The sequence below is a fragment of the Parus major genome, chromosome 24 (assembly GCF_001522545.3).
Source record: "Parus major isolate Abel chromosome 24, Parus_major1.1, whole genome shotgun sequence".
NCBI classification, from domain to species: domain Eukaryota; kingdom Metazoa; phylum Chordata; class Aves; order Passeriformes; family Paridae; genus Parus; species Parus major.
Window position 1 is genome coordinate 6,436,403 of NC_031792.1, and position 25,722 is coordinate 6,462,124.

Consider the following 25,722-nt stretch of genomic DNA (forward strand, 5'->3'; position numbering starts at 1 on the left):
TGTTACACATCTTGTGATGGACATCTCTCCTGGCCAGTGCAGTGGGAAAGTGTTATCCTGACCATCCAATCCCTGGCCGTGGTCAGAAACCCATAAATCCTGGGAGGAAAAATAAACTCTTCCTTTCACCACACCTCGACCTGAGTCTGTGTGATCTATTTTGTATCCAGCAGCAACACTCTAATGTATCAAAACTATGAGAGAACAGAATGCATAAACCCAACAGAGTAAAACCTGTTATTTGCAAAATTTTGTTAACAAAAATCTCAACAGTATTTAGAATATAAGATTAGACTTGATAGTTCAGAACTCTTGAAACTTCTCACAGCTTTTCCATTTGGACATTTTATTTTCACCTTGCATTCAAAACGAAGTGCAGTATATGGATACTCCATACTCGATATGGATGGACCCTTGAGTCAGCCTAAGTCACTGCATTTCTAATGAATTTAGAAAAGACATTTAAACACTTCACAGATTTCTCCTGGGAACCTATGGGCCAATAACTGGCTCAGCAGAGGATGCTGAAAAGACCTTTACCGCAGGAGCGCTGGGAGCATCATCTTGCCAGGTTTCTCCAAGATGACAAGGTCACCAGATTAAGTGCAGCAGGCTTTTCTGGCATTTGGCTCCAGGATTCTGCTGACTTTGCTCTTCATGCTGAGGAATCCTTCAGACTTGTTTAATAGGTTGTCAGCTTTCTGCTTCTCCAGCCAGCCCCACGTGCATTCCTCATGCAAATTGGTGCAACCTCCAACAGAAATTACAACGTCAAAGCATTCACAGAGCTCAGTACAAAGCCACCAGTCAGGGGTTCCTCGTGATTTTGAAACATCCCAGTTTCTGAAAAGCTAGTTTGAGTTTACACAGTATTGAGCAAAACATTAAACATTCTGCCCTTGGGTCTGTTATGTCAGAAGCAAACACAGATGTGAATACTGTGATACATCTCTGCATTTCTCCTCACAGCTCATGTTTTGGATTCCTTATCTGCAGCAGTAAGCAGTTCTCAATTAACTCCTCCTGCTGTTTGTGAGAAAAATGTATAACAAGCCTGGATCCCACTGGTCATACGGGATTATTTCAAGAGTTTACATTACAATTGCTTCTGAACTGTTTCTCCAGGTGAGTTGAACAGTCTCGGTTTATTTTGCCACTCTTGTTTTATTCTCCAAATGTTGGCAATGTACTGTCTAAATCTGTCCTGAAACTCCAATCAGCAATTACCTTGGAAAAACTTTGAAAATCAACATCTACATTAATTCCTCTTCTCCTTATTTTAAACACAAATAATTAGGAAGATTAGGGGAGGTAGACTGAGTGACACTTTATGTATTTATGATGTTTCCTACAGACTCTAAAGCCTTACGTACTTTTATTTTTCACCTTGTCACACCAAAGTTGTGATCCAGGCTTTCTGAAGATCAGTTTTCCATACCTGCTCCCACACAGCAGCACACACACAAAACCTTCTGCCTGCAGGAATATTCAACAGGGAAATTCCAACATGTGTATGCATAAGTTAACACCCAGTTGGAAATCCAAAATAATTTAGAACTGCAGTTCTTTGTGTATTTAAATTTTTCAGAAATTCTAACACATAAATGAGAAAAGCAACACAGCCTCCAGAAGCAGCCAAAGCTCCCAGTACCAGGAGTCTCTGAGCAACTGTCCCAGCTGGCCCTGACAATGTGGCCCAGAGCAAACCCTTCAACATCTCCATGCTAAGGAGCTCCTTGTGCAAAATGGTAGGGAGTATTTTTAAGTCTCTCACAGGACTGTTATGAAGATTAATTAAGGACTGAGCAGTGCTTTGAAGATCAAAACTGCTATGCTGTTATTTATTATTAAAGAACAACAAAGCACATTCTTGTTGTCTATAATTCAACTTCAGAGAAAACAGTGGACGAGCACATGTTCAAATGCATAAATTAATTCTCCCTGCCCCAACAAGCTGTGATTTGCATAACTACATTTTTAGCCACCAAAACCCCATCAGAAAGTCTATACTCATCCCTTTGAAATATTTAAAAGGCCTGAAGGAATATAACCAATACAGTTTCTCTTCTGATTCTTTTCCAGGATAAGCTTTTCCTATCAGATATTTTTGCCTCAGTTCAGCAATGCTTTTTATTAGACATATACTAAAGGGCTTTTCTAAATCAGTTCAACACCCATTCTGGACATTTGCATTCAAAAAGAGGAGCTAGAAAGACAGTATGGCATGGTGGGTAATATATATATATATATTTTTTTTTAATAAGCGGAGGAAATCACAAGTATTTTGGAGCTCTGCTTTCTTCACAGGTTTTCCCATCAGAAAATGAGTAATCTCCTTTATATATTAGTATTTCCCAATCAAAGTATTTTACAAAAATATCCACAGCTGAAATACTCCATTGTATGGTGCATGACTAACTTGCACTTCCTTCAAATGCATGCACAGATACAATTTGAAAACATTTATTATAAATGCTCCCATATTTCAACTATAGTTGTCTTCTTAAAACATGAGATCACATGTATTTTGGCATGTCCACACAAAAAACCACAGAAGTTTAGTATTAAGAAAAATTGAAAAAACAGAATTAAAAGTTGTGAATAACTACTCTCAAGCCTTGCCACCACAGCCCAGTCTTTCTGATCTTATTCACACAGCTCCAGCAGATCGAGTTCTCCACCGTGCCAGCACTGGCTGCAGCCGTGCAAATATTCAAAGCAAACAAGGACAGCAGCTGTTGGACCTCGAGGGTGGTGAGCAGAAAACTGGTGTAACTGGGCAGCTCCTACCACCCTTCCACTGCACAGGCATTGCTGAGAAAGGGTCCAGCATCTGCAGGATGCTGAGCACCTCCCCAGTGTCAGCCCCCATCACCTATCACAGGAAATACTTACATTTTATTAGATTACTTTTTGGCTGTTTTCCCATTACCTCAGTCTGCCCTCCAAGTCTGCTGCACATTCTTATTAACAACACGGATACCAGATTGTGAACTTCTGTACTTTTTCAATTGCTTTCAGGAGCAACTTGAGTTATATTTAGCAGCCATATGGCATCCCTCCTCCACATGTTTGCTAGAGATAAGAACTGACAAATTAAGTTTTCTACAACACCGATCCTATATGTTTTCATTTCCAGTTTTAATCGTAGATGTTAACTGTGGTTTAATTGTTAACCCTGGCATTAGCCAAACAGGAAATGCAAAGGGTACCTCTAGCAAAGGATGCAATCACAGAACTAAGTTTTCTTGCAATCTAGATGAAACTGTTAAGAAAGCTCTTAAGCTGTACTCCAGACAGCTACATTCTTCTTCAATTAACACAGTATGGCTCCATAACTGAATAGCCATGGTGTATTGGCTTCCTTATGCAATTGGCAATTGTTGTGTATGGATGACTGAACTGTAGGTTACTTAAGCAGCTCAAGCTGCTGCATATCTTAACAGCAGAGAAGGTCAAGAGCACAATGACAACCAATCCATGTCCCATAAGGAACTTCAAAGACAAGGGCAACTACCACACAGTTTTCCCATGCTGTTGGGAACCATGTTTACAAAGCTGAATTTCCCTATAGCCCAGACAAGTTTCACAGAAACTGCAGCCAGAGGCTAGAAAGAAATCAACAGTTTTAAGAACCAAGACAAGACATTTGAGAGCTGCTGTCATCATTCAGGACAGCTGAAAAGGCAGGCTGAACACATGACAAGGATCTACAACAGCCTCACCCTGAGTGCCACCCCATGTGTGCATCCCTCAGGGAAAAGGAAAAAGAGGAAAGGACTGGAGGCCCCTGATAATTTGAAAGAAACTAATTTTTTTTCCTCTCTAGCAGCAAGATGAATTACTATCTGACAGCTAAATCATACCCGATGGCTAACTATTCCTCCTGGTATCTGGAGCTTTCCCAGTTCCTTCTGTGCTTTTCTGGGAACCAGGTATGCAGGGAACACCCAGAGAAAAGCTCTCACTCAGGTGGCTGCAGCCATGAACCTCACCTGGCTGCAAACTGGTGGGAAGTATCCTTTCCAAGGGGGACTGCACTAAGTCAACCAGATTCCAGGCCTCATTCTATACCTCCATTTGTTGTGCACTTATTTCAATACTTAGGGGGCAAACACAGCTTTTTCTTTTCTGTCCAGAGAACTGCAGAGCAGTTCAGGGTGTTTCTCCAGCAAGGGAAAGAGGGACAGACATGCACATTACATGCATGCCTGAGCACATTTATGAGCTGCACATTTATGAGCTGCACATTTATGAGCTGCACATCCAGGATGAACAACTTGTTTCCTCCAGCTGGTGTGTTATGTTCACTACTCAAGGAAAAATAATAAACCCTCAATACTGTGCTTTCTCTCCCTGTGCACAAAGCAGTTTGGAGAATCTGTTCATCCAGTGCAGCCCATCCTCTGCTTAAGCCTTGTAAAATTCATGAAGGTGAATGATAAGGTACAAATCACTGCCTGCAGCAGAACCTTCATGCTGGACAACTCCACTGGAAACCCAATGTGCCAGTCAACACATTTTGCAAAGAAGTAAGAATTTCTTCAGAACACTGATAATTCCCTACTGTCTTCCTTGAGGAGACGGCTACCAGTGAATGAAAAATAATTGTGTAGTCGGAACACCATCAGGAATCGGGGGAAACAAATTTCTTCACACGCCAGAATCCCGAGCACAGAACATTTGAGAGGGAACAAAATGTTTAAGGATGCAATCAATCATTAAGATTTCTCCCAAAAAAGAGAGCACACACACTCATTTGTTAAAAGCTTGCCTTGGTGAAAAGAAAGGTAAGAATAACCATCCCTGCATGCTTGATTATCAAATCAGAGCTCGGTGGGAAGAACAAGTAAGGGAGTCTTCCAATTAACTATTTTTTTATTTTTTTTTTCTTTAAATGCAGTCATTGAACACTGCTGGACAAAGATGTCGGGAAAAGCAAATCCCTGGTCTTCCTGAACAATTCCTTCTTCAGACACACAGCCACAAGGGTTCAAAGGTCCCTGCGGCCTTTGTTCTCAGTTCCAGAGTAGTTACAAACAAACTTTTGTTCCTGTTTCTTCAATGAAATAAGCTGCAGCAGTTACCAATGACTGAACTTTACATCTGAAGCTTGCTTTGTCCATCATGCAACAGGAGGACTACAGAATCTCATTTACACTTCCAAAAATAAGTTATCAGAACTTTTGCTGAAATAAAAATCAACTACTCCTTACTGATTCAACCCCCAGTGAACATATTAAACCTCTGCATATTCCAGAAGCAAAGAAGGAGCAACACATTCTGGTTTACAGATTATTTTGGTTTCAAAAAATTCAAAATAATTAAAAAATAATTCTTTTTGGTTTATCTTATAGCTATTGCTCATTCATTTGGGAGTTTTATAAAAAACCTAAACTTCATATTTTAGTACAAAAGTGGTATCATAATCAATACATATAAGTACACATATATAAGCATTAATAACAAATCATGACACCCAAACAGCAATTTTCATTTCTGTCACAGACAGAGTGTAAGGGATAAGATAATAATCATAAGGGCAAGTTATGGAGAGCAGCTACTTAAATGTATTCATAGTCCATGAAAAGTTGATATGGAAATTGTTGATAAAATTTGTAAATATTCCATTGTATCAGCTGCTATGTAAATTTGGGGGTAAGAACAAGCAAGATTATCAAGCAAGATAATAGTATTTTTGAAGTAAAAATAAATTTTAAAAACTACTTAAATCACCCTGTTAAAAGACTGATTGTTTCCAGCAGGCAGGAGCTGACTCTCTAGAGATGCTTCTTGTAAAACACAAACACAAAAGGGCTGGCACAAGACTGTTATTATGAAATCTAATGAAGACATTCATAAATCATAACAAGGAGAAAAAGGGTGAATATCAGCAAACGCTCAAAGACTCTTGCAACAATTAAAATTGGGAATAAACAGGGCTGTCCAGCTAGATTCTTCATAATACCCATGCTTATGCCTTAGTGAAGTCTGCAAGAATATGGCCAAATTATAATATTTAGATTTTGAAAACGTCTTGATTTATGCTGGCACCAAAAAAAACAAACTGTTTTCAAAACACCAAGCACTGTATCTTCTTTTTTTTCCCTAGAGAACTCACAGGCACCTTGAGCATTCTGTATGGAGCCCCAAAACTACATCTCCCAAGTGCCAGGAAACATTGTTACTGAAATTAAAAGGGGGGGGGGGGAGCAACTTAACTTTACATTTTTACTTTAATATTTTACTTGAAACAGTTTCAGTCAGTAATGAATATCTCTCGGATAACAAATACACCAAGAATTAAATGTGTCTTTCTCTAAGAAGTAAGAATTTTCAAACCACACTTAACAACCTAACACCTGTTATCTCTGGGAAAACTGATTTTCTCAATCTGCCAGTAAGTGATGACAAAGCTTTCAGCAAACCACCTTTCATCCACATATCTTAAAAGCAATTCACCCACTGGAAGAGCTGCCACCAGAAGACCTAAGGCCACAACTGCAGCTGACCAAGTATCCCTCCATCCAACAAAAAACCTCAAGGATATTTAAGCAGTTAATTTTACCCTAAAATCCATAGGAAGCCAGGCTTCAAAGTGCTTGCAGTCCTGGCTTAATGAATTAATGGTGGTAACTGGAGAAACTCTAGTTCCTCTCTGATTAGTAATGAGATATAATGGATACACTAAAAACCAATGCTTTCTACCCACAAACATCAGTACTGAGATGAGGGCAGGCAAAAGCCCAGGGCACTCCAGAGACAGGATGAAGGGACAGCAATTGCATCTTCTTCATCAGGAAAAGTAACTGAGTTCACCAAGAGGGTGAATGATTCATTGGTCAGTAACTGATGCACAGCTACTGCTTCAAACACTGACCTCATAGCACACCAGGACGCACTCAAAATGTTGCAACATAGCTACAGAAACAAGACTGAAAGACAATACAGGTGCCTACAACAACTATTTTAAAAAGTGGAGATGTATTTTATTTTCTAAACTATGTGTTAAAAGCTGCTGACACATATTCTCATAGAATATTAAAAGATGACACTTTGAACTCCGGAACTACATGTGTGTAACTTAGGCACAGAGCAAGAACATCCAGTGAATGGTAACTTCAGTTTCAAGCATCACCTGACAATACTAGAAACATTCAAAGCATGAGCATGATGAGAGTTAACACTGGGTTTAATCATAAAGCAAGACAACAGCACGATGAAGCACATACGTGGCACATTTACCAACCTGATTACAGTAAACCTGGTAGCATTGGTTTATCAGCTTAACCAATCAGCAGGTAATTAACTGTGCATTTAACTACTAGGTAGAAAAGTTTCTTCCCAGGGAAAATCAGATTGGAAAAGTCAACATCAGCTTAAACATGATTAACTTCCTGTCCCACTGCTGGCAAAGCAAATCCAATTTACTAAATAGTTTAAAGGGCAGTTTTTAATTATTTTGCACACTTCCAAAGAATCCAGCACCACACACAAATATGACTAAGTGGATCTACTGCAGTGAGCGCAGACCCCAGAACCACAAAACACCACTGAAATAAACACCCAGGGACTTCTTAACGTGCCTAACAGCCCCACACTTTGCACTGCAGAAACCCTGTGTATTATTATACAGAATATATATACCCTGTGTATAATTATTTTATACAGGAGAGAGGCCACAAACAGCTGCAATTTCCTGTCCTCTGCAACAAAATCCTAACTGAGAGCATCTCCTTCAGACTACTCCAGTACCTCATATTTCTAAAACAAATTTAGAAAACCAATATGCAACAAGTAAATCTTGTGAGATTTACATCTTTTACCTGGATTCTAGTGGCACACACACCTCCCTAGGAAAATGCACAGACTACTCAATAATCGATGCATCTAAAATCTTTGCACTGCAGGAATTGAGGGCTCACAGACAGTGTGGGAGAAACACAGCAAGGCACACACAGAAACAGAACAAGGATTCAAACAAGCAACTCAAGTTTTGCTGCCTTCCTACACTTTTTATCCAACACAATTTAAAAATTGAGAATTAAAGTTTTCCAACTTTAATTGTTCAGCAGCAAAGGTAATAATAACTTTTCAACTACAACATGGATTTACAAAAATAAAATCTAAGCAAAATAAACAAAAACCCTCAAAATTAATATTGCAGAGGAATGACTTCGGCAAAAACGCGTGAGAACTGCAAAGTGACTCCTGACCCACAGCATCACATCCTCTGGTTACTCGATTCTCCAAATTCTGGTTGGCTGGAAAATCTAATCTGCATAACATTAAGTACAAAAAATGGCTTCTCTTTAGTGAAGCCATTCTCTTTTTCTTTTAGTGTGCAATGTGCACACTCCTCCTCTCCAACAGCACTCAGCCAGCCTGCTCAAAGGATTAGCATAAGAATAGAAATCACTGGGAAAATCCACATGCTCTGACTGCCCAGACTTGTTGACCTGCTTCACCCCAGATACCAAAATGACTTATTTTTCCAATGAAAGCAGTTATGGACTTTAAAAGTTGATAAACACTGCAATCTGTTTCTCTTTTATAGCAGTATCAGATATCCCAAGAGCAGCTACCAGAGCCAGAGACGCAGAACAACCCCCACTGTTGGAACCACAGATTCACAACATGCTCATGTTCGAATTCCTGCACAAGTCTGGTGGGGACCATCCTTCTCAGCTCGGACCCATCTGGCTCATCACCAAATCCATACAAGCAGTAAGCTCATCAGTCTTGCTGGTACACAATGCTGCTGCTGCACAGGGAAGGCTGAAAACAGATCCAGGAGCTGCAGGTGTGGAGCACACCTAGGAGAGGACCTGGTCCTGTGGACACCACACCTGGCAGAGGCCACCTGTGCTCACAGTCCTAAGGACCAATCTGGTTCTGCAGCCAAAATTTACAAATTTACCTATAAATTCTTCTATCTTCTTCCCTTTCTGCCCTTACCCTGGCACCATGAAAGACAATAGCTCTTGCCTTGGTCACAGCCACTGGAATCAGTACTGCAAAGATAAGAATATTTTGAGGAAATGCGAATGAAAATAGTCCCCCAGTTCATGAAAAAGCCAACATCTTCCTCTTATTGGTGGAGAGCAGCTCACAAAGGCCAAAGGAACACATCTCAATTCTTCTCTCCTACACAAACTATTCTAGCCATAATAAAGTATAAGAAACATAATTTATTTACAGAAAAATGGGCATTGGGCTTCTGCAAAACACACTGAGTTTTTGTATAAACATATTACAGTATTTGATGTGTTTGTTTTGAAATGGGGGAAGTTGACTGAAATCATCCCCATAATGTGGTCTGACACTTCATGCAAAACAATGCACTCAGACAGCAAAATTACATTTCCTTTTCAGAAGTTCACAAAAGAACCAAAAGCCCAGGGGGGAAATGGCCAAAGTAGCACTAGTCCCCTTTTCTGTTGGATTTCCTCCACTCCCTCTGGGATCTTCTCCCCAGCCAATAAGTCACCATTGCAACCATCCTCCTTAAATTCAACATTATGAGCATCATCCCATCACTTTGCATTATAGAAAACAGATTGTTAAGGGCTGTAGTCCTGATCTTTCACAACCCACCAGCAGCAAGTGACACAAAACTACTGCAATATCCAGCCAAAAAGTGGACACAAAACCCAAAAACTAAAGCAGTTTCCTGGTATTTCTGCTGACTTGCCTCAGATGTATTTGTCGAGTTTTTGAAGAAACAAAGAGCACTTTAAAACAACAAACCCCAGATTAAGACCACAAACTGAAAGATTGGCCAATAATTTGCTTCTGGCGACGGACTAATACTTCTTCTGTATATTTACATGGCATTAATACCGTAGGAACTTAGTTCTGTTTCCCTAAGTAACCGATTTTGCATTTTGCCAGACTGACCCCATTTCCCCCCACTTTATTATCTGCATCACCATATGCTTTCAAATGACTAAATTTTTGATTCTTGCAGCTGGATCCAATGTGTTCAAACTCTACAGACCCATCAGCTTCACGTGCACACACTGTGGTAAAGCTCCAGTTGTTTCATGAAAACAAGCCAGTCTAAGCACAAGAACTATTTACTGCTCTTTTATCATGAAGAATATGTAATATTTTACTTACCAGTCAAAATAAGTTACTCACTCAAGGCCAACCTGATTTTAGAATGAGAAGACATCTGTGCAGTGGGAAAGAAACCGCACGGTTCTCAATAAGCACATGTAGGCCATTTGTCTCTATTCTGCAGGAGCTCCAACCTCAAACACTTGAAATAGATTTTAAGAGTTTTGGAAACCAACTCATTCAGTTCATTTAAGAATGTCTGGTCACCTTTGGATTACAGACTTACAGCTGGTTCTTGAAATTAAATGGTATACTTTAAGCTCCTACCTTGTTGCCTTTCTACCTATTCCTCTCCACTGCATTCTTCCCAGTGCCATCACCAACCAACACAACAAGCTGGGCACCCACGGAGGCTGTCCAAGCCTCTGTCCAAAGTGCTGCTTTCTGCACAACCTCATGTGGAAAGGACAAAGAAGGAACAAAAATTGACTCATTCCCATCACCTTCGAACAATCCAGCCGCCCTTGGTCAGGCCTGGAGCAGCCGTTCGCCACAGGAGACAGATTCCCAAGTGAGAACAAGAGGGGACACACAGTTTACAGAAAGAAAACAGCACCGTAGGTGGGTACACACACGTGAATTTCAAAGGTTCATTTACCTTTTTCCCAAGCTGCCAGTGCTCACTCAAGAGTCCAGAAATGTTATGGATCCTTCCCTACAAACCTCACTCCGGTATCCACCGCTCACCTCCTTCTGCAAGTGGCCGGGAAGCTCACGGAGATAATTTGGATAAAGCACTCCATGAGCACACGCAGCACCTGTTGGGCGCTGCCCCGCGTCACACGCTCCCTGGACAGGGCTGTCTCCAGACACGAGCCCTGCGTGCCCGCAGCAGCCCCACAAAGGGCAGCAGGACAATGGAGCCGGCACAAAGCCGCGTCCCCTCGCCGAGCCGCCCCACGGGGCGATGGCACGCATGGGCTGAAATGCCCATTATCCCTCCTTGCCCGTGACTGTTTGCCGGCCACAGGCGAATTCATCCACCTGGGATACCCCCGGCGATACGGGCGGAGCTCCAGCGGCGGGAAAGGGGAGGGAATGGGGGGAGCCCCGGAACGAACAAAACCCCGCCACGACAAACCCAGTGCTTTTATTCGGGCTTTTTTTTTTTTTTTTTCCTTTTTCTCTCCCGCCCATGGCGGCAGCGGCAGCGGCCGCGGCGCGCACCCCATCACCCACCCCAGCGCCGGCCTCACGACCTGCCGGGCGCTGTCGCAACGCTATCGCGACCGTCGCTGCAACGCCGACCTGTCCCTTCAGCCCTCCCCTCTGCTGGCCACGCTCACCTCGCTCCGCCACCGCGGGGCCGCGCCCCGACCTCCGCTCAGCAGCCCCGTCCCCCCGCCCGCAGCGCCATGGCCGCGGCCGCCACAGGTAAGGAGGAGCCGCCGGGAAGGGGCCGACAAGGGCCCGGCGAGGGGGATCCGCGTCCGGCACACACCCCCCACCCGAGCTCAGGAACAGGCGGCGGGGCCCATGCGCGCTGCTGCTGCCGCCGGCTCCGCCCCGACGCCGGGAAGGGCGGGCGTGAGGCGGCAGCCGTGGGAGGGAAGGATGGAGAGATGGATAAAAGGAGGGAGGGGAGGAGGAGAAAGAGATCTAGAAAGGGATAGGTGGGTGACGGGAGGGATGACGGGGCTGGAGAATGGCGCGGTGTCGGGCTGGCCATGAGGGGGACACGGGGGAGGGATCTCAGGGATGGGGCTGGCAGGGCAGCGTGTCCCTTTCTACAACTCACTGGCAGGAGGCTGTAACCTGCTGAGGGTTGGGCTCTCCCCCCGGGGAACAACGACAGGATGAGAGGACACAGACTTAACCTGCACCAGAGAAGGTTTAGGTTCGGCATCAGGAAGAATTTCTTCACAGAAAGCGTGGTTAGCTGTTGGAAGGGGCTGCCCAGTGACGTGGTGGAGTCCCTGTTCCTGGAGCTGCCCAAGGAATGACTGGAAGTTGCACCCATCTGGGCTGGGTTACACGGTGGGGATCGGTCACAGGGTGGACTCGATTGTCTCAGAGATCTTTTCCAACCGAAATTGACTCTGGGATTCCGGGGCCAAAACCACCACAGCTGGGCTGCAGGTGATGGGGAAGATGTGGGTCCGGGCACAGGGAAATGCTTCCCCTCAGTGTGGGAAAGCACTGCCAGTTGTGCCTGGTTTGGGGCCAGGAGGAGGGTGTGAGGACTGAGCTAGACTGTGAAGGTACTGGGCTTATTTCACAGAATCCCACAATGGCTGACACTGGAGAGGACCACAGAGGGTCACCAGGTCCCAGCTCCCCTCTCCAGCAGGGCCATCCCAGAGCACAGGACATAGGACTGTGTCCAGTGGGTTCTGGACTGTCTCCAGTGAGGGATGCTCCCCACCTTCTCTGGGCAATCTGTTCAGTGCTTGATCTCTGCACGGGGAAGAAGTTCTTCCTCATGTTCAGCTGCAACTTCCCATGCATCAGTTCCTGCCTGTTCCTCTTGTCCTGTTGCTGGGTACCATGGAGCAGAGCCTGGTCCATCTTCTTAGCACCCCATCTTTATATATTTATACACATTGATGAGGTACATTTGGGGTTCAGGGATGTGCAAGGTGCTGGGGCTGGTCCAGAGGCAACAGAAGGGATGGAGCTGGCAGGGCCTGCAGTAGCTCTATGTGTGCTGTAGTGAAGCCAGGGATGTTCCTGTCACAGGATGGTGGAGTTGAAAGTGACCTCTGGAGATCACCTGGGCCAACCCCCTGTCATGGAGTTACTTTACCTTTAAGAAAAGTTGAAGTTTCTGGGAACTGCCTGGAGTCTTTTCTCCTGACCAATTATCGGTCATTGCTGAGAACTGACAGCAGTTTAGGCCATTGAAAGGTGGGATCAACTTGTGAACCCTACCTTAAAGTGTAAAACCAGAGCTCTCTTGGTTCTCTTTGTTTCCTGGCTGTGAAGAGTGGCGGAGCTCCGGCCTCCCGTTCCCAGTCCAGGCCATGAGGCCGGGCGGGGACAGGGCTGGGCCTGCCGCGTCTCCCGGCCGGGAGATGTGGGCCCTGCGGGGGGTTTTCTCGGGGCTCTGGCTGGGCCGGGCCGGGCCGAGCCGATCTCTGGCTCTGGCTGCAGGGTTTTTGCTGTAACTAAATTCACTAGAAACTGCTGAGTGAAGAAGGAGAGAGACTCTGGATCTGCAGCGAGCTGGGGCGGCGACTACACTCTCCAGAGCAGCCATGAGGAACTCTCCATCGCAGACGGCTCCAGTTCCTGCACCGGCCGAGGCCACAGAACTACCTACAACAGCCTGGGCAAGATTTTAACTCTTTCATTACCCAGATGAGACTTGCGGATTAATCTTTTATCCAGAGAGGGAAAAAAGGAGAGTGAGCAACATGAAAAGAGACTTTATAAACTACCAGTGACAGGAAAGAAAAGCAGCTGCAGAAAAGGTAGACAATTAAGAAGATGCTTTAATTTAGCTGAAATATCTTTCTGTTAAAACTATGGAGATGGACAATGAAGTCCTGAAAAGAACTCTTTTAATTGATGATAAGTATCTAGGGAGGAATAAAGTGTTCAAAGTGTAAACTTGAGTAATTATGGTATAGTGAAGTGCTGGGAGATTTGAAGCCTTGAGAGGCAATGAGAAAACTGTTGTCCAGTGAAGCTCACAGAAACAGATGAAGAAGACTTTTTTTGCCTTTGAATACTCATCCTTAAAAATGCTATCCCTCAACTCATGACCCATACACACCCCAGAGTGATGTGAAAATGGGAGGGGTGGGCTCTGATAACAGCAGCTCTGGGCAGCTGATATCAGGGCAATGGAAAACTATAACACAAATAGTTTTCTTGTGAGAAACTCCATAAATTAACAGGAAGAAACTTCTGTTTCTCTACAAAGACTGGTGAAAAGACTGTAGCAAGAATTGGGACTGTTTTAACCACCAAAGTTCCAAAGTTTTTGTCTCTGTTGTCATGTGAACAAAGGAATAGTGGGTAGATAGCGGATGAAAAGGTTTTTCTGGAAGTTTATTCTGGTGTTCTTATTCTTGTAGTTTGTCAATAAACTTTGTTTATTCCTTTTAAGTTTTATGCCTGTTTTGCTCTTGTTCTAATCCGTATCTCACAGCAAGAAATAAGTAATTTTCTTAGTTATTGGTTTAAACCACAACACCCCCCCACCAAGACAGGGTCACCTTGAGCAAGTGACATAGGAACATGTCCAGGATGGGTTTTGAATGTCTGAGTATGCAAAAACTCACCAAAGATGTCCTGAAGTTTGTTTGTGCCTTTTTTACTGTGTCTAAGGTACACACCCCTTCTGAGGGGGGTGTCCCAGCCAGAAGGGATGTTCCTCCCACCTCTCTGTGGCAGTGCAAGACCAAGAAAGGTGTTTTATTGCAGTCACACACACGTTTATCTGTGGACAGACCACTTCCACACCCTGTTCACAATGCAAAACTTAACCCTCTAGTTGAGCTTTTTATTAATTATTAATTTATTAAACCTGTATGGGACAGTGCTACATTTTCAGTAAAAGTTAATTCACACTTTTAAGTGTTTTTCAGTTTAAGGTTCAAGTGTTAACCACAAACTTGTTCCTGCAGGTAAGTGCCTCGGTGAATGCAAACACCTTCCTGTGCTGCAGTAGAGGATTTTTTGGATAGAGTCATTTACCCATATGTTGTTTCTCAATGGCTGACCCTAAAGCACTTCATAATGTGCTTCATGTGCTTTACTGTTTCATTAGCATGGCCAGGAACACATGACTTGATCTTGCTCTCAGTAGGACATGTAGAAATCCCTCCCTGATAATTATGGCATTTGGTGACCACAGAGCTTACAAGTCTGATTGCTGGTGTTGTTTATTCCTCCAGCAGTGTCACTGCAAGGCAGTTATCCTGGGAGCACTCTTGCCTTTGCCCAGGGCCATGGGGTGAGGAACATGGAGTAGGGATGTGGATCATGCACCTGGCATTTATAGAGAGCCATATGTGGGCTATGCCTGGGCTTAGACACATTTGCATTGCAAAAACAAATATGAAATGGCCCACTTGATACATTTTCAGAAATGTTCTAAATGAAAGGCATAGTTGAAGCTGTTACACAAGCTGGATTTGATGCATTCTGGTTTTCATTCCATCTGTGAAACACTATAAAGGAAGTATATCATCTACATTAGGGCTGTGGAGATGCCAGCTACCCAGAGGGTTTGGATAAATGATACCACTCTTTGCTAATGTATTGGGTGACTAAGAAAGGCAAGTCTAGGCATGCAGAAATTCCAAGTTGTGAGTTTTAATTTAAAGGATTTGAGGAATTTCTTGTTGTTGTGATGAAAATTTTCAGAGCCTATTGTGAATAACTGATGGTAACCGTAAATGCGCAGAGTCTGGAACAATAGCTCTAAGACATCAGCATATGCTGTGCCAGATGCTAACAAACAGAACAGGAGTTAAGGACATTGGTGGGGCTGGGGCTCCACGGATAAGGAACAAATCATGAAGATGTTGCACAGTAGTCCCTAAAATGGCAAAGAGCTTAATTAGGTGGGGTAATAAACAAAAAAGGTGGCAGAAAAATATACAAATTACAGTGATGACAAGGCAAAATGATGTGATGTATTATACTGTCTATAACTCCAGTCCTGTCAAACCTGACAAGTGAATTAGGATGAGGCAGGACAGTCCCTGCATGGCTCACTGCTAATAAACCTCAGGGTGCCAGAAGTGATTTGTTGGCTCTGTATTTAGGCGAGAGAAGGTTCAGTAAAGTGCTAGGAGGTGATCCCTATTATCCATCCCTGATCTGGGTGACTTTGAAATTCCTGGAGGAAAGATACCTGGAGCATCCCCAAGCAGCTGAGCCTTTCTCGCTGCTGTAATAGATGCCATCATCTCACTTTTGTGGTTTTGCCTCTTCCTGATTTTGACTGGTTGTTGCTGCGTGTTTTTTGCAAGGCCTGTTTGTTCCTCTTCCGTAGCAGAGCATTTTTCATTACGCCTCTCTAACTAAAAACAAATGGTGGGCTGCATGTGGGAATGCGGCTTGGGAAAACTGGAGATCAAAGAAAGGTCTTGACTCAGTGCTGAGGATCTTGCATGCATTTTCCTTTAACTGCCTCCCATCAAGCTATGCCTTGTGATTTCAATCTCACTGCCTTCACTTTTGTGTCTGAACATTTTGCTTAAAAAGTTAAATAAATAAGGGGAGAATGTTTACCCTTCCCCTTTCTCAAACTTTGTTTCTTGTCAGTTCTTGGTCTTGCTAATTTTCTGGAAAAATTTAACGGCTCTTGGGAATGCCAGGAAACACTTCACCACCACAGAGCCCTGGTATCCAGTTCTGCCAAACAGAAAAGGACTGAACTGCTTCAGCCCTTGCCAGTTATAGGTTACTGCAGTGTGTCCACAGGGCCTGTCTGCCCTTTCCATGGATCTGAAGGTCACTTGGCCCTCATCACCTCATCAGCAAGTTAGCCAGGGCATCCAGGAAAAAAGCTTCCTCAGACAATGAGATGAAGGAATATGACCAGGTGGCAGTTCCTCCAGGTCTGAGTTCTTGGTTTCAGCTTTTCAAGACTGGTGCATATCTATTTGTTGGCAAGGGTACCATTTTTTTAAACTCATGAGTGAGGATTTTTGATCCATGTGGTTTTCTTTTTCCACTATATTTTTTGTTCCATTGAGGAAGAAGATGAGAAAAACGGAAAGGGATTTTGGCTAGCTTGGAATTGTTGGGGTTCTGGGGGTGGCTTTTTTGCCTGTAAATGTCAATGACAAGATGCCTCTGCTGAGAGAAGCCCTAGGGAACAGCTCTGTGCTACCTGGTACAGATTTGGTTTTGTTTACATCACCTGGCCTGGCTGTGCTTTGAGATGTTGATGTGAGACAACTGTATCCTTCCTTAACTTCACATTCGTCTTCTTTTAAATATTTTTCTTGGAGTGAAATGATAAATACTTAAGAAAACAGTTGCATTTGGAGACGACTTCTGAGCTTTGTATGTTTCTTCTGAGAAGATACTGATGCCAAACAGTACTAGACTTTGTTTACAAAATAAACTGGGACCACAACAAAGATGTGAAAGGATAAAGGGTGGGGAAGGGAAGAGTGAGAGACAATGTATTTCTGTTCCTGAAAGCTACATTGCACTTCTGTAGCACCTTTCCTTGCGGTGTTTCAGGGCACAGCACAATCATTAGTCATGGCTTGTACCAGATTCAGGAGATGAGTGAGGCAATTCCTGTCCCCTTCAGAGGATGAGTCTCAGGGATATGAATAAGCCAGGGAGAAAGGCAGGTCCTTTCTGGAACGGGGTTGTGGCAGCTTGTGCTGGGGATGGTGAATTTGGGCTGGGGCGCCAAGATAATCACTGCAGAGACATGAGGTGGCTTATCAGAATCCTTACAGTGGTTTTCCCATTAAGAAAAAAGCATGAACATAAAAATACGACTCCTTTGATTAACTTCACTTTTGAGCTAATCTTCATTCCTGCTGGAAAGGCAAGTAATTCAGTTAGGATTGGGATATCAAATGTGAAATCTTGATTCTGTTGAAGCCACCAGGTGCATTGCTGTTGACAATTGAAGCCAGATTTTTCCCAGAAGTAGGTATTAATGATAAGAGCAAGAGATTTCATCCAAGTAACTTAACAAATTTGGCATGTTTGAGAGGATGCTGCGGGAGAAGAGCTAAAGGCTCTAGTTATTACCAATATTCCAACTCATATTTTCAGAGAAAAAATATATCTTTTCCTGGCAATGAGTGTATTGACTCTCTCCGGCTCATTGCTCAGCTGGTTACTCTGTTATGACAGGTTGTGCTCAATTCCCCAGTGGTTTGTTTTCAGACATCTCAACTCATAGTTATCAGATACAGTAGACTCTTTTTCCCTGCAGTATTTTATGGCTAGAATGTTTGTTTTTAAGTATTAGCATCCCCCTGACTCATGCAGGACCAACCCAGCAGCATATCTGTATTATTATAGCTGCTCATCTTGGAAAAGAAAAGGGTGTGGTGCTCACAAAATAAGAGGCATCAGTCTGTGACTGGTTTTTGTACCTCCTACACCCAGGGACTGACCCATGAGTACTTGTCACTGGTAATACCACAGCTTGTTGCTGTTGCATGACGTTTTCTAAAAGGAGTGATAAACAGGAAGATAATTAAACAATGGGCATGTCAGGTGTGATGCTGGTGTGTGCCTTGCACATGGTTAGAAAGAGTTCAGTAACTCAGAGATGGTGCTCAGGATTAAAAACTCCAGGTTGGGAAAGACTCTCCAAGGTAAAACAGCTGCCGTATTCGAAAGCATCATTGATACAGACCCTTTAGCTGGGCACATTTCTGTATACACACAGAGCTCTGTGAATTCAAGTGACTTCTGGACTCACAAAGATAAGCATTCAGAATAACTGAGATCAGATTTTTAATGAACCATTCATTTAGACTATTTAGCAAAAAAAAAAAAAAAAAACCAACAAAAAAACATTACCCTCCTCTGAATTGGTTTGGCTGAAAGTCACTGAATACTCAAAATGCTCGCAAACAACAGTCTCAATTTGCAATATTATGTAGCCTTTACCCCAAAAATTGGACATTTTTCCACCCTTTTAAAATTATTACTATTCTCTCATCCTTGTGGAGAATATTGTGTTTGGTCATAGGAGACAATGAGAAAGATTAGAAATGTAACTGAATAAATTGATTTTTAAAGCCTTGAACCTCATTGTTTACAAAATACTCTTAGCGTATGCTCAGTCTCTGGGATTGTGTATTCTGTGAAGTTCTGCTATGTGTAAATACAAGCTGAGCAGAATATTACTTTCTGTTTCAGCCTGTCTCTTTGATGGTCAAATGCACCCAGATGAGTGCCCAGGCTGCCGAATTGAATTCTTCATTATTTGGCTTCTCCTTGCGTGCAAATATGATGCTGTGCTTGGGACAGAGTAAAACTGCTCTTTTGACTGCTTGCTTTTTAATCCTTCCTTCATGTCTCACAAATGCTCCTGGAGCTACTCTACCATGCAGCATCTGTGAAATCAAGTGACTCGCTGGGTCAACCACAGGCTGTTTCTCCCAGAGCAAACTTCAGGCGAGCGCGTTCCAGCTGGTGACCTTGGCAAACAGGGAAGTGGGAATGTGTTACAACTTGTTCACACAATCTCTCTCTTTGAGCCACTTGTGCCGAATTTGCTTGGAGGGTGCAGACTTGCAGTTCCCGTTGGTATAACCTGGGACAGATCCCCCTCCCCGCTGTGGGATGGGTTTGCATCACCAGTTTTCCAGGCAGTTGCAGGCCCTGGCGTGGGAGGAGAACTGGCACAGCTTGCTCTGGTAATGAGAGCAGAAATTGAGAGGAGTTAGGGAAGCGGGGCCCTGCAAATCTTAGCACTTGTGCACCTCTGTGACTTGCTAAACAAGTGCTCAAAACCTCTGTTTAGTAACTTGACACTTGGGTATTTTTTCTGTGGAGAGCAGATCCAGGGTTTGGGAAGTAGGTGTGAATTAGGACACACTGGCGCTACACCCTCTGAGGAAAGCACTGAGATAGAACACAAAAGTAAAGCATGGTGGGATGAGTAGAGATACTGGGCAGAGGGAAACCTAGCAAGGCCTTAGAATGCATCTGGAAAAGAATATCCAAGGCACTGTGGGATGGAGATCAGGTGTGCAAGCTAGACCAGCCCCCCTGCCTTGTTCTCACAGAGACTGATTCAGTGCTGCAGCTCCCCACCATATTTCATACAAATTCTATTGTGTAATAATTAATATATTATGACCCTATGTGGCCAAAGCTGCCTGTTCCTATTCCTGTCTCTCCTGGAATTGCCTGGAGTCAGTAAATGTGGCAGATTGGAGCAGGCCTGAGGTTTAGCTACACAAACTGGACAAGTATCCCGTGAGAAGTGCACTAAATCTTGCATTTTTAACCTTAGATTTTTTTCATCTCTAATGGAGAGTGGCTAAACTTCTGATGCAGGAGCTGTAACACCCAGTTGTGGAAATTATTGTAATTGTGGCATTTCCTTATAACCAAATGTTGGACATGGCTTGCTTTGTGTTGGACTGCTGTAACCCTGAGCAAGTGGGATGAAGTCTAGAGGCTCTTAGTTTGGAAAAATTCTAAGAAGCTTCAGGATGACTTAGATTGGGGTCTGAAAACATCATGGGAAGGAATCTGAACTGCTGAGATGGGGAGAGCTTAAAATGAAGTGACGGCTGTCAGGGTTGGAACTGGGATGAGATCTGAACTCTGCCTTCCCAGTCACACCCACTGAGTTACATTCCTGCAAGAAGGGCAAGCGAAAGGAGGGGAAGTGAAGGGCTGCACAGAGCAGGTGCCAGAAATGGCCTCTGGTTCCTGCTGGCAGGAGCAGAGCTGGTCTCTGGAGCTGGGACAGACGTATGGCGTTTGAGGAGCCTCCAGGAGAGCCTGACAGAGCTGTCAAGTGGGAACATGTCACACACAGTGCAGATGCTTGGCAGGCTCTGGCTTATGGAAACTTGTGGATGGTTTTTCCCCTCACATGCACTTTAGACATAGCCAGATCCAGGAGAGTTTTTCTGGGGAAAAGGAACTAGTGAAATGCATAACAAAGGAAAAAGCTGTACTGTCAAGAGAGCACACAATCATGCAGGACAGAGCCAGGCCTCATTATTTTGCTGCGTTCCATATTTATCTTCCATTTATTCCTTTCCTGAACACTTCATCTGATCATCGTGTAAGTCTGATGTGACAAGCTCACAACTGCACTATGGTGTTTCAGTTAGTTAATCAGCATGGGGAAATCAGTGAAACTTTTGGTGAAATCTTCAGTGAAATCTTTATCTACCTTAGAACTCAAGTGCTGAGGCAGCTCTTTTGCTGTTCTGTTGTTGTTCCAGGGAATTGATCCCACATCTAAGGAAAGAGGGATGATTATTTTTCAAGCTTTTTTAAATTTTTTTTTCATGTTAACAAATCTACTGTGAAGTTCAGGAATGGGTAAAACTTCCCAGCAGTCACAGTAAGAAAAGCCACAACTGAACTAAGTTCTTTTATTTGGCTGTGAACTTTCCAAAAGCTCAGGGTGGTTACTTACATCAAATGCACAAAGTGAGAATTCCTGTCTTTATAGACTTACAACTAAGAGCAGGATTTTTTTATTTTCCTACACTCAGCTCAGAGCTGGGGAAAGCCCAAGTTGATCCTGACTTCTGACAGCTGTATAATTACAATCAGCAGCAGTTGCTGCCATAAGATACTGGGGCTAAACAGGAATTAGTGTTGCATATTTATCCAGAGGATGAAAATATCTACAAATATCTATAAATATACTCAGTTATTATTAGAAGTATATAAATCTTCTAGTGCTTGGGTGTCCCAGATATCAACTGATGGAAGGGAAACCTCCTCTTGTAAATGAGTCGCTGGGTAATTTTTCACCACAAGGTTTGCTTCTTCAGGGCAGTTTTCATGGGCAGGGTGCACATTTCAGCTCAACTATTCATCTCATCTTTCACAAAACTTATTTCACAAGTATAAATATTTGTGGCAACTTGCCTATGTTGTGTGACCTTTACACAATAACAGAAAAGCTCTGGAAGGCTGCCGATGTTTTAAGGCACATTCTTTAACAAAACTAATTAATCTAGCACTCAGCCAATGGTTATGTACATATTTATTTAATTTTTTTTAGGAAAACTACATTTGTTAATCCAAAATACTAGGTGGTTTATTTAATCAAATTTAATAATCTTAAAAGTAAATGTAAAAGTCTTTTAAAGTGAATATCACCTACTCTCAGCACTCACAGGCTCCCTGTACCTGGCTTTGGGCCTTAAAGAAGTTAACACAGAGCTATAAAGCTGAAGCCTTCAAAACAGCTCAAAGCTCAGTGCTTGCTTTCATAAAATTTATAGCAAAAACCAACTGAATTACTTAGTAATGATCTAAAACTTCACCCTACCTTTTGCTGAGAGTCAATTTGTAATATTGCTGCAGTAAAAACCAGAAATCACACTTATTTTTAAGGGCAGGCTGGACCTCAACACATAATTCTTTTGGACTTGTATAGACATTATTTCACTTATAGTAATGCTTAAAAACCTTAATCTGTAGATTAAAAAAAGGTTAAGGCTGCAAAATTTAACCTGACTGATTGGACTAGAAGGGAGTAGATAGAAAGCTCAGGATATGAGGACTAAATTTAACAGCTCTGTAGTTTCAGGTTGATACTGTGCTGGAGAGCTTGGCAGATACCAGGACTACAATGCTGGGGAAAAAAAAGGTGATTATTGCTGGTGTGTGTCAGGCTTCTGGATATTAGTATTAGCCACCCTGAAGGTCTGGAATGGGAGAGGGGGAAATCCTGAGCACTAACCTGGACTAAATTATGAGTTAGTAGAAAAGGTTATAAGAACTGAGCGCAAGAGATGTGGCAAATGCAACAGAAGCGGTGACATGTCCCATCTTTCTGACCCTACACAACACTGAAATTTCAGGCTGAGTGAAGTTCCCCAGGAGACTTATGCAGAAATTGATCTGGAACCAACATACTGAGTGTTCCAGACTTGTGTGCAGCTAACAGAGGCTCCTCTGTCCCTTGGGCACTGGTCAAGAGTCCCATATAAGGGGAGGAAACATCACAGAGAGAGACAAGAGATTCTGGGGCCAGAAGGGACAACTGGGGGGGGGGGAAAAAGTTTGGAAGGAAGGGAGAATTTGAGGTGGCTTTGGACAATGGGCAGGACAGAGGATGTATGAGAAATAAGCAGGGAATTTTGGTAAAAGGTTCCTTGGCTGATTGGTTGAACTTATGCTGGAGAGAAACTGGCCTTAGGTCAAGTCTGCAGTGCTTTTATGTGATTGCTCTCCCTCTGAGCATCCCAGAATGACAGCTGGGACAGGCACTTCGGCCTGTAGGCAGCAAATAAGAAAGGCATAAGAAATGTCCCTTCCAAGGGTAGTTCCCCAATACATCCTTTACATGCCTGTTCAGGAGTTGAGTCATTTTTCCCCTTGGGCTCCTATCTTAGGAGGTGAATAGGAAGTGCACCCACCTCCCCGTATCTGCAAATTTGTTTGAAAATGCTGCATCATCAGTTGTGGCACTTTTTTTGAGCTCATTTATTATATGGAAACTCTCCTGCTGTCCTTGGAGCAGAGCTATGTGCTACCAGGCCCTTGAAAATACATGTTGATTAAATATGTAGGTCAGAAACCACGTCCCAATTTATTTAGTAGATGGGAGTTTTGTTGCTTAGTGCTCTATCACTGGAGCTGCTGATCAGTTGAAAGTACTATGGTAATAGCTTTGTCTTAGCTCAGAGATGAAGGAACACCACCAGGTATTGCTTCCCAAAGGGCAGGTGCAGGTCATATAGGGGTAGAACTCAGGCTTTAAGATGGAGGAAGGCAGGGTTAGATAAGGAATTAGGAAGAAATTCTTCCCTCTGAGGGTGGTCAGGCCCTAGCACAGGATGCCTAGAGAAGCTGTGGTTGCCCCATCTCTGAAAGAATCCAAGGCTAGGTTGGACAGGGCTTGGAGCACCCTAGGCTAGTGGAAGGTGTCCCTGACTGTGGCAGGGGGTGGAATGAGATGGGCTTTAAGGTCCTTTCCCACTCAAACAATTCTGAGATTCTATGACTTAGTGGCATTAATAAATAAAAATACCTACCAGGGGATAAGGATGAGGAGTGCCCTGAAAGAAGATTTGCTAACAAGCAGCAGTCTTCAGAATCTCTCTCTGTTCTATAAACTGGCCAAACATAAACCATAGTACTTCTCCACAGTCATATCAAACCAAAAAATAAGCCTGAAATCCTACTGACAATTGTTGCCCCCAAGCCTTCATTATGGCCGTATTTTCTTCCTCATCTTTCAGCCCTGAAGCAATTGGCCAGGGAGCTCCTCCTGGCTGCCTGGTTTGTGCTGACTGTCCTCCCCAGTTGTGCTCTCTGTAGCAGCCTCACACAACACTGAGTGAAATTAAAAATATGTCTGGGGCTGACTGAATCCTTCCTCATGACCTCAGTGGGCAGCAGATTTCAGAGCTAGATTTGCAACAGACACTTACTAGATTGTGTGTCTTCTGGGGATACCTATTTTTTTTCATCATCAGATTCCATGACTTAGCAGCATCATTAGCTATTATTATTATTATTGTTGTTGTTGTTGTTGTTGTTGTTGTTGTTGTTGTTACATTGTTGTTACATTGTTGTTATTGTTAATTATTATTATTACATATAAACTCTATTCAAAAGCTGCTTTTAAATTTTTTTAAGCCTGCTTAATCTAGGAGACTTTCTTTTCTCATTTACAGGGGAGTTTTGCACAGTCCTTCTGACAAGTGCAAGATCGCCAGTGGGAATGAGACCTGTAATTAATGCGTTGAATGTTCAGTGCAAGCAAAAGGCTCTTGGATGAAGAAGCTCTTCTGGGTCTGTCAGGCGTCTGACAAGAGGACAAACAGTGTTAGCTGGAATGGTGGAATCTGTGATATGTGATACATTTAATGCAAGGTATTGAGGACAGGAGGGAAAATTATGTCTTTCCCTATTCCCCTGAATTTTGAACAGTCACATGTCCTTGATTCTGCACTTTCTCAGTGAGAACTGATTTGCTGGCTTTCTAGGAACAAAAATTAATTGAGCCCAGTGTCCTGCCCCTTTTGTAGGTGTGCATGTGTTGAGGGGGTGATGTGTTAAAAGGGAGCAGTGAGAGCCTGAACTGTGGGAGGTCCAGATTCAGCTGGGGGGGCGGGGTACCAGTCACAAATTTTATGAATGTGGTCACATATCCTCCTTATGCTTTGGCTTGGCATCCATGAAAATAACTTCACAGATTCTGTGGTAAAATAAAAGCCCCATTGGTGCTGCAGTATTAGGGTGTCTTGTTGGTTTGTCACAAAATGTTAAGGGTGGTTGAAGCCTGGAGTGGGGATGGTTGTCCCTCTCCATTAAGTTTTTCTTTTATGTAATACTACTTGTTTCTCAGCTCTCTGGCTACAATGGTACCTGCCATTTCTTGCAATTTACTTTGCAGGCGGTTTTCCAACTGCCTCGTGTTCTTGGATCAGATACAATCCCTTTTGATTCCTGTTGTCCTTTTGTCTTTGCTCACTTGGCTCTAAACATTCTGTTCCCTGAACATGGGCCCAGGTCCTCCACTCTCCCATGCTGCAGCAAACCAAACACTGCTTCTGAAGCAATTAGTTAGGGAGCATTGGCACACACAAGGGGAATTAGGACTCTTGACAATTTTTTCCCAAGTTTTGTCAAGGATTCTGTACCGCTTTTCCCAAATCTTCCCATATTAGTTCCAGGACTGAGTGACTACACTTTGAGTGGTGATAGCACACATTGTATTTCCAGTTACCTGATCATCCTTCACTGCCTTGTAGTCACAGCACCAGCCACACCACCAGTGAAGCTGCCTGGCTCCTGCTGAACTCAGCTGGATGGATATCCCAAAAGCCAGGTATGTCCAGATAGCCATGTTCCCAGGGCAGATAGAAACCTTACTTACTTGGTCATAAGACACTCAAAACATGGAGTGAAGACTGGGGTGTCACTGTGTCATGGAGTTACTTTACCTTTAAGAAAAGTTGAAGTTTCTGGGAACTGCCTGGAGTCTTTTCTCCTGAC

General features: G+C 43.3%; 1 protein-coding gene and 1 long non-coding RNA gene across 2 annotated transcripts in view; one reads left to right on the forward strand and one right to left on the reverse strand.

Annotated features, from left to right (window-relative positions):
* ARHGAP32 (Rho GTPase activating protein 32) overlaps positions 1–11,487 on the reverse strand; it is a 236,175-nt gene extending 224,688 nt beyond the window's left edge. Inside the window, exon 1 of the mRNA XM_015649713.3 lies at positions 11,409–11,487. The gene's annotated coding sequence lies outside the window, so the exon portion shown is untranslated. The remainder of the gene's footprint in view (positions 1–11,408) is intronic.
* On the forward strand, positions 835–5,732 carry LOC107214379. Its single transcript, XR_001524926.3, has 2 exons — positions 835–1,125; positions 4,904–5,732. It is a non-coding gene; the product is annotated as an uncharacterized LOC107214379 (long non-coding RNA).
* Positions 11,488–25,722: the final 14,235 nt, after the last annotated feature.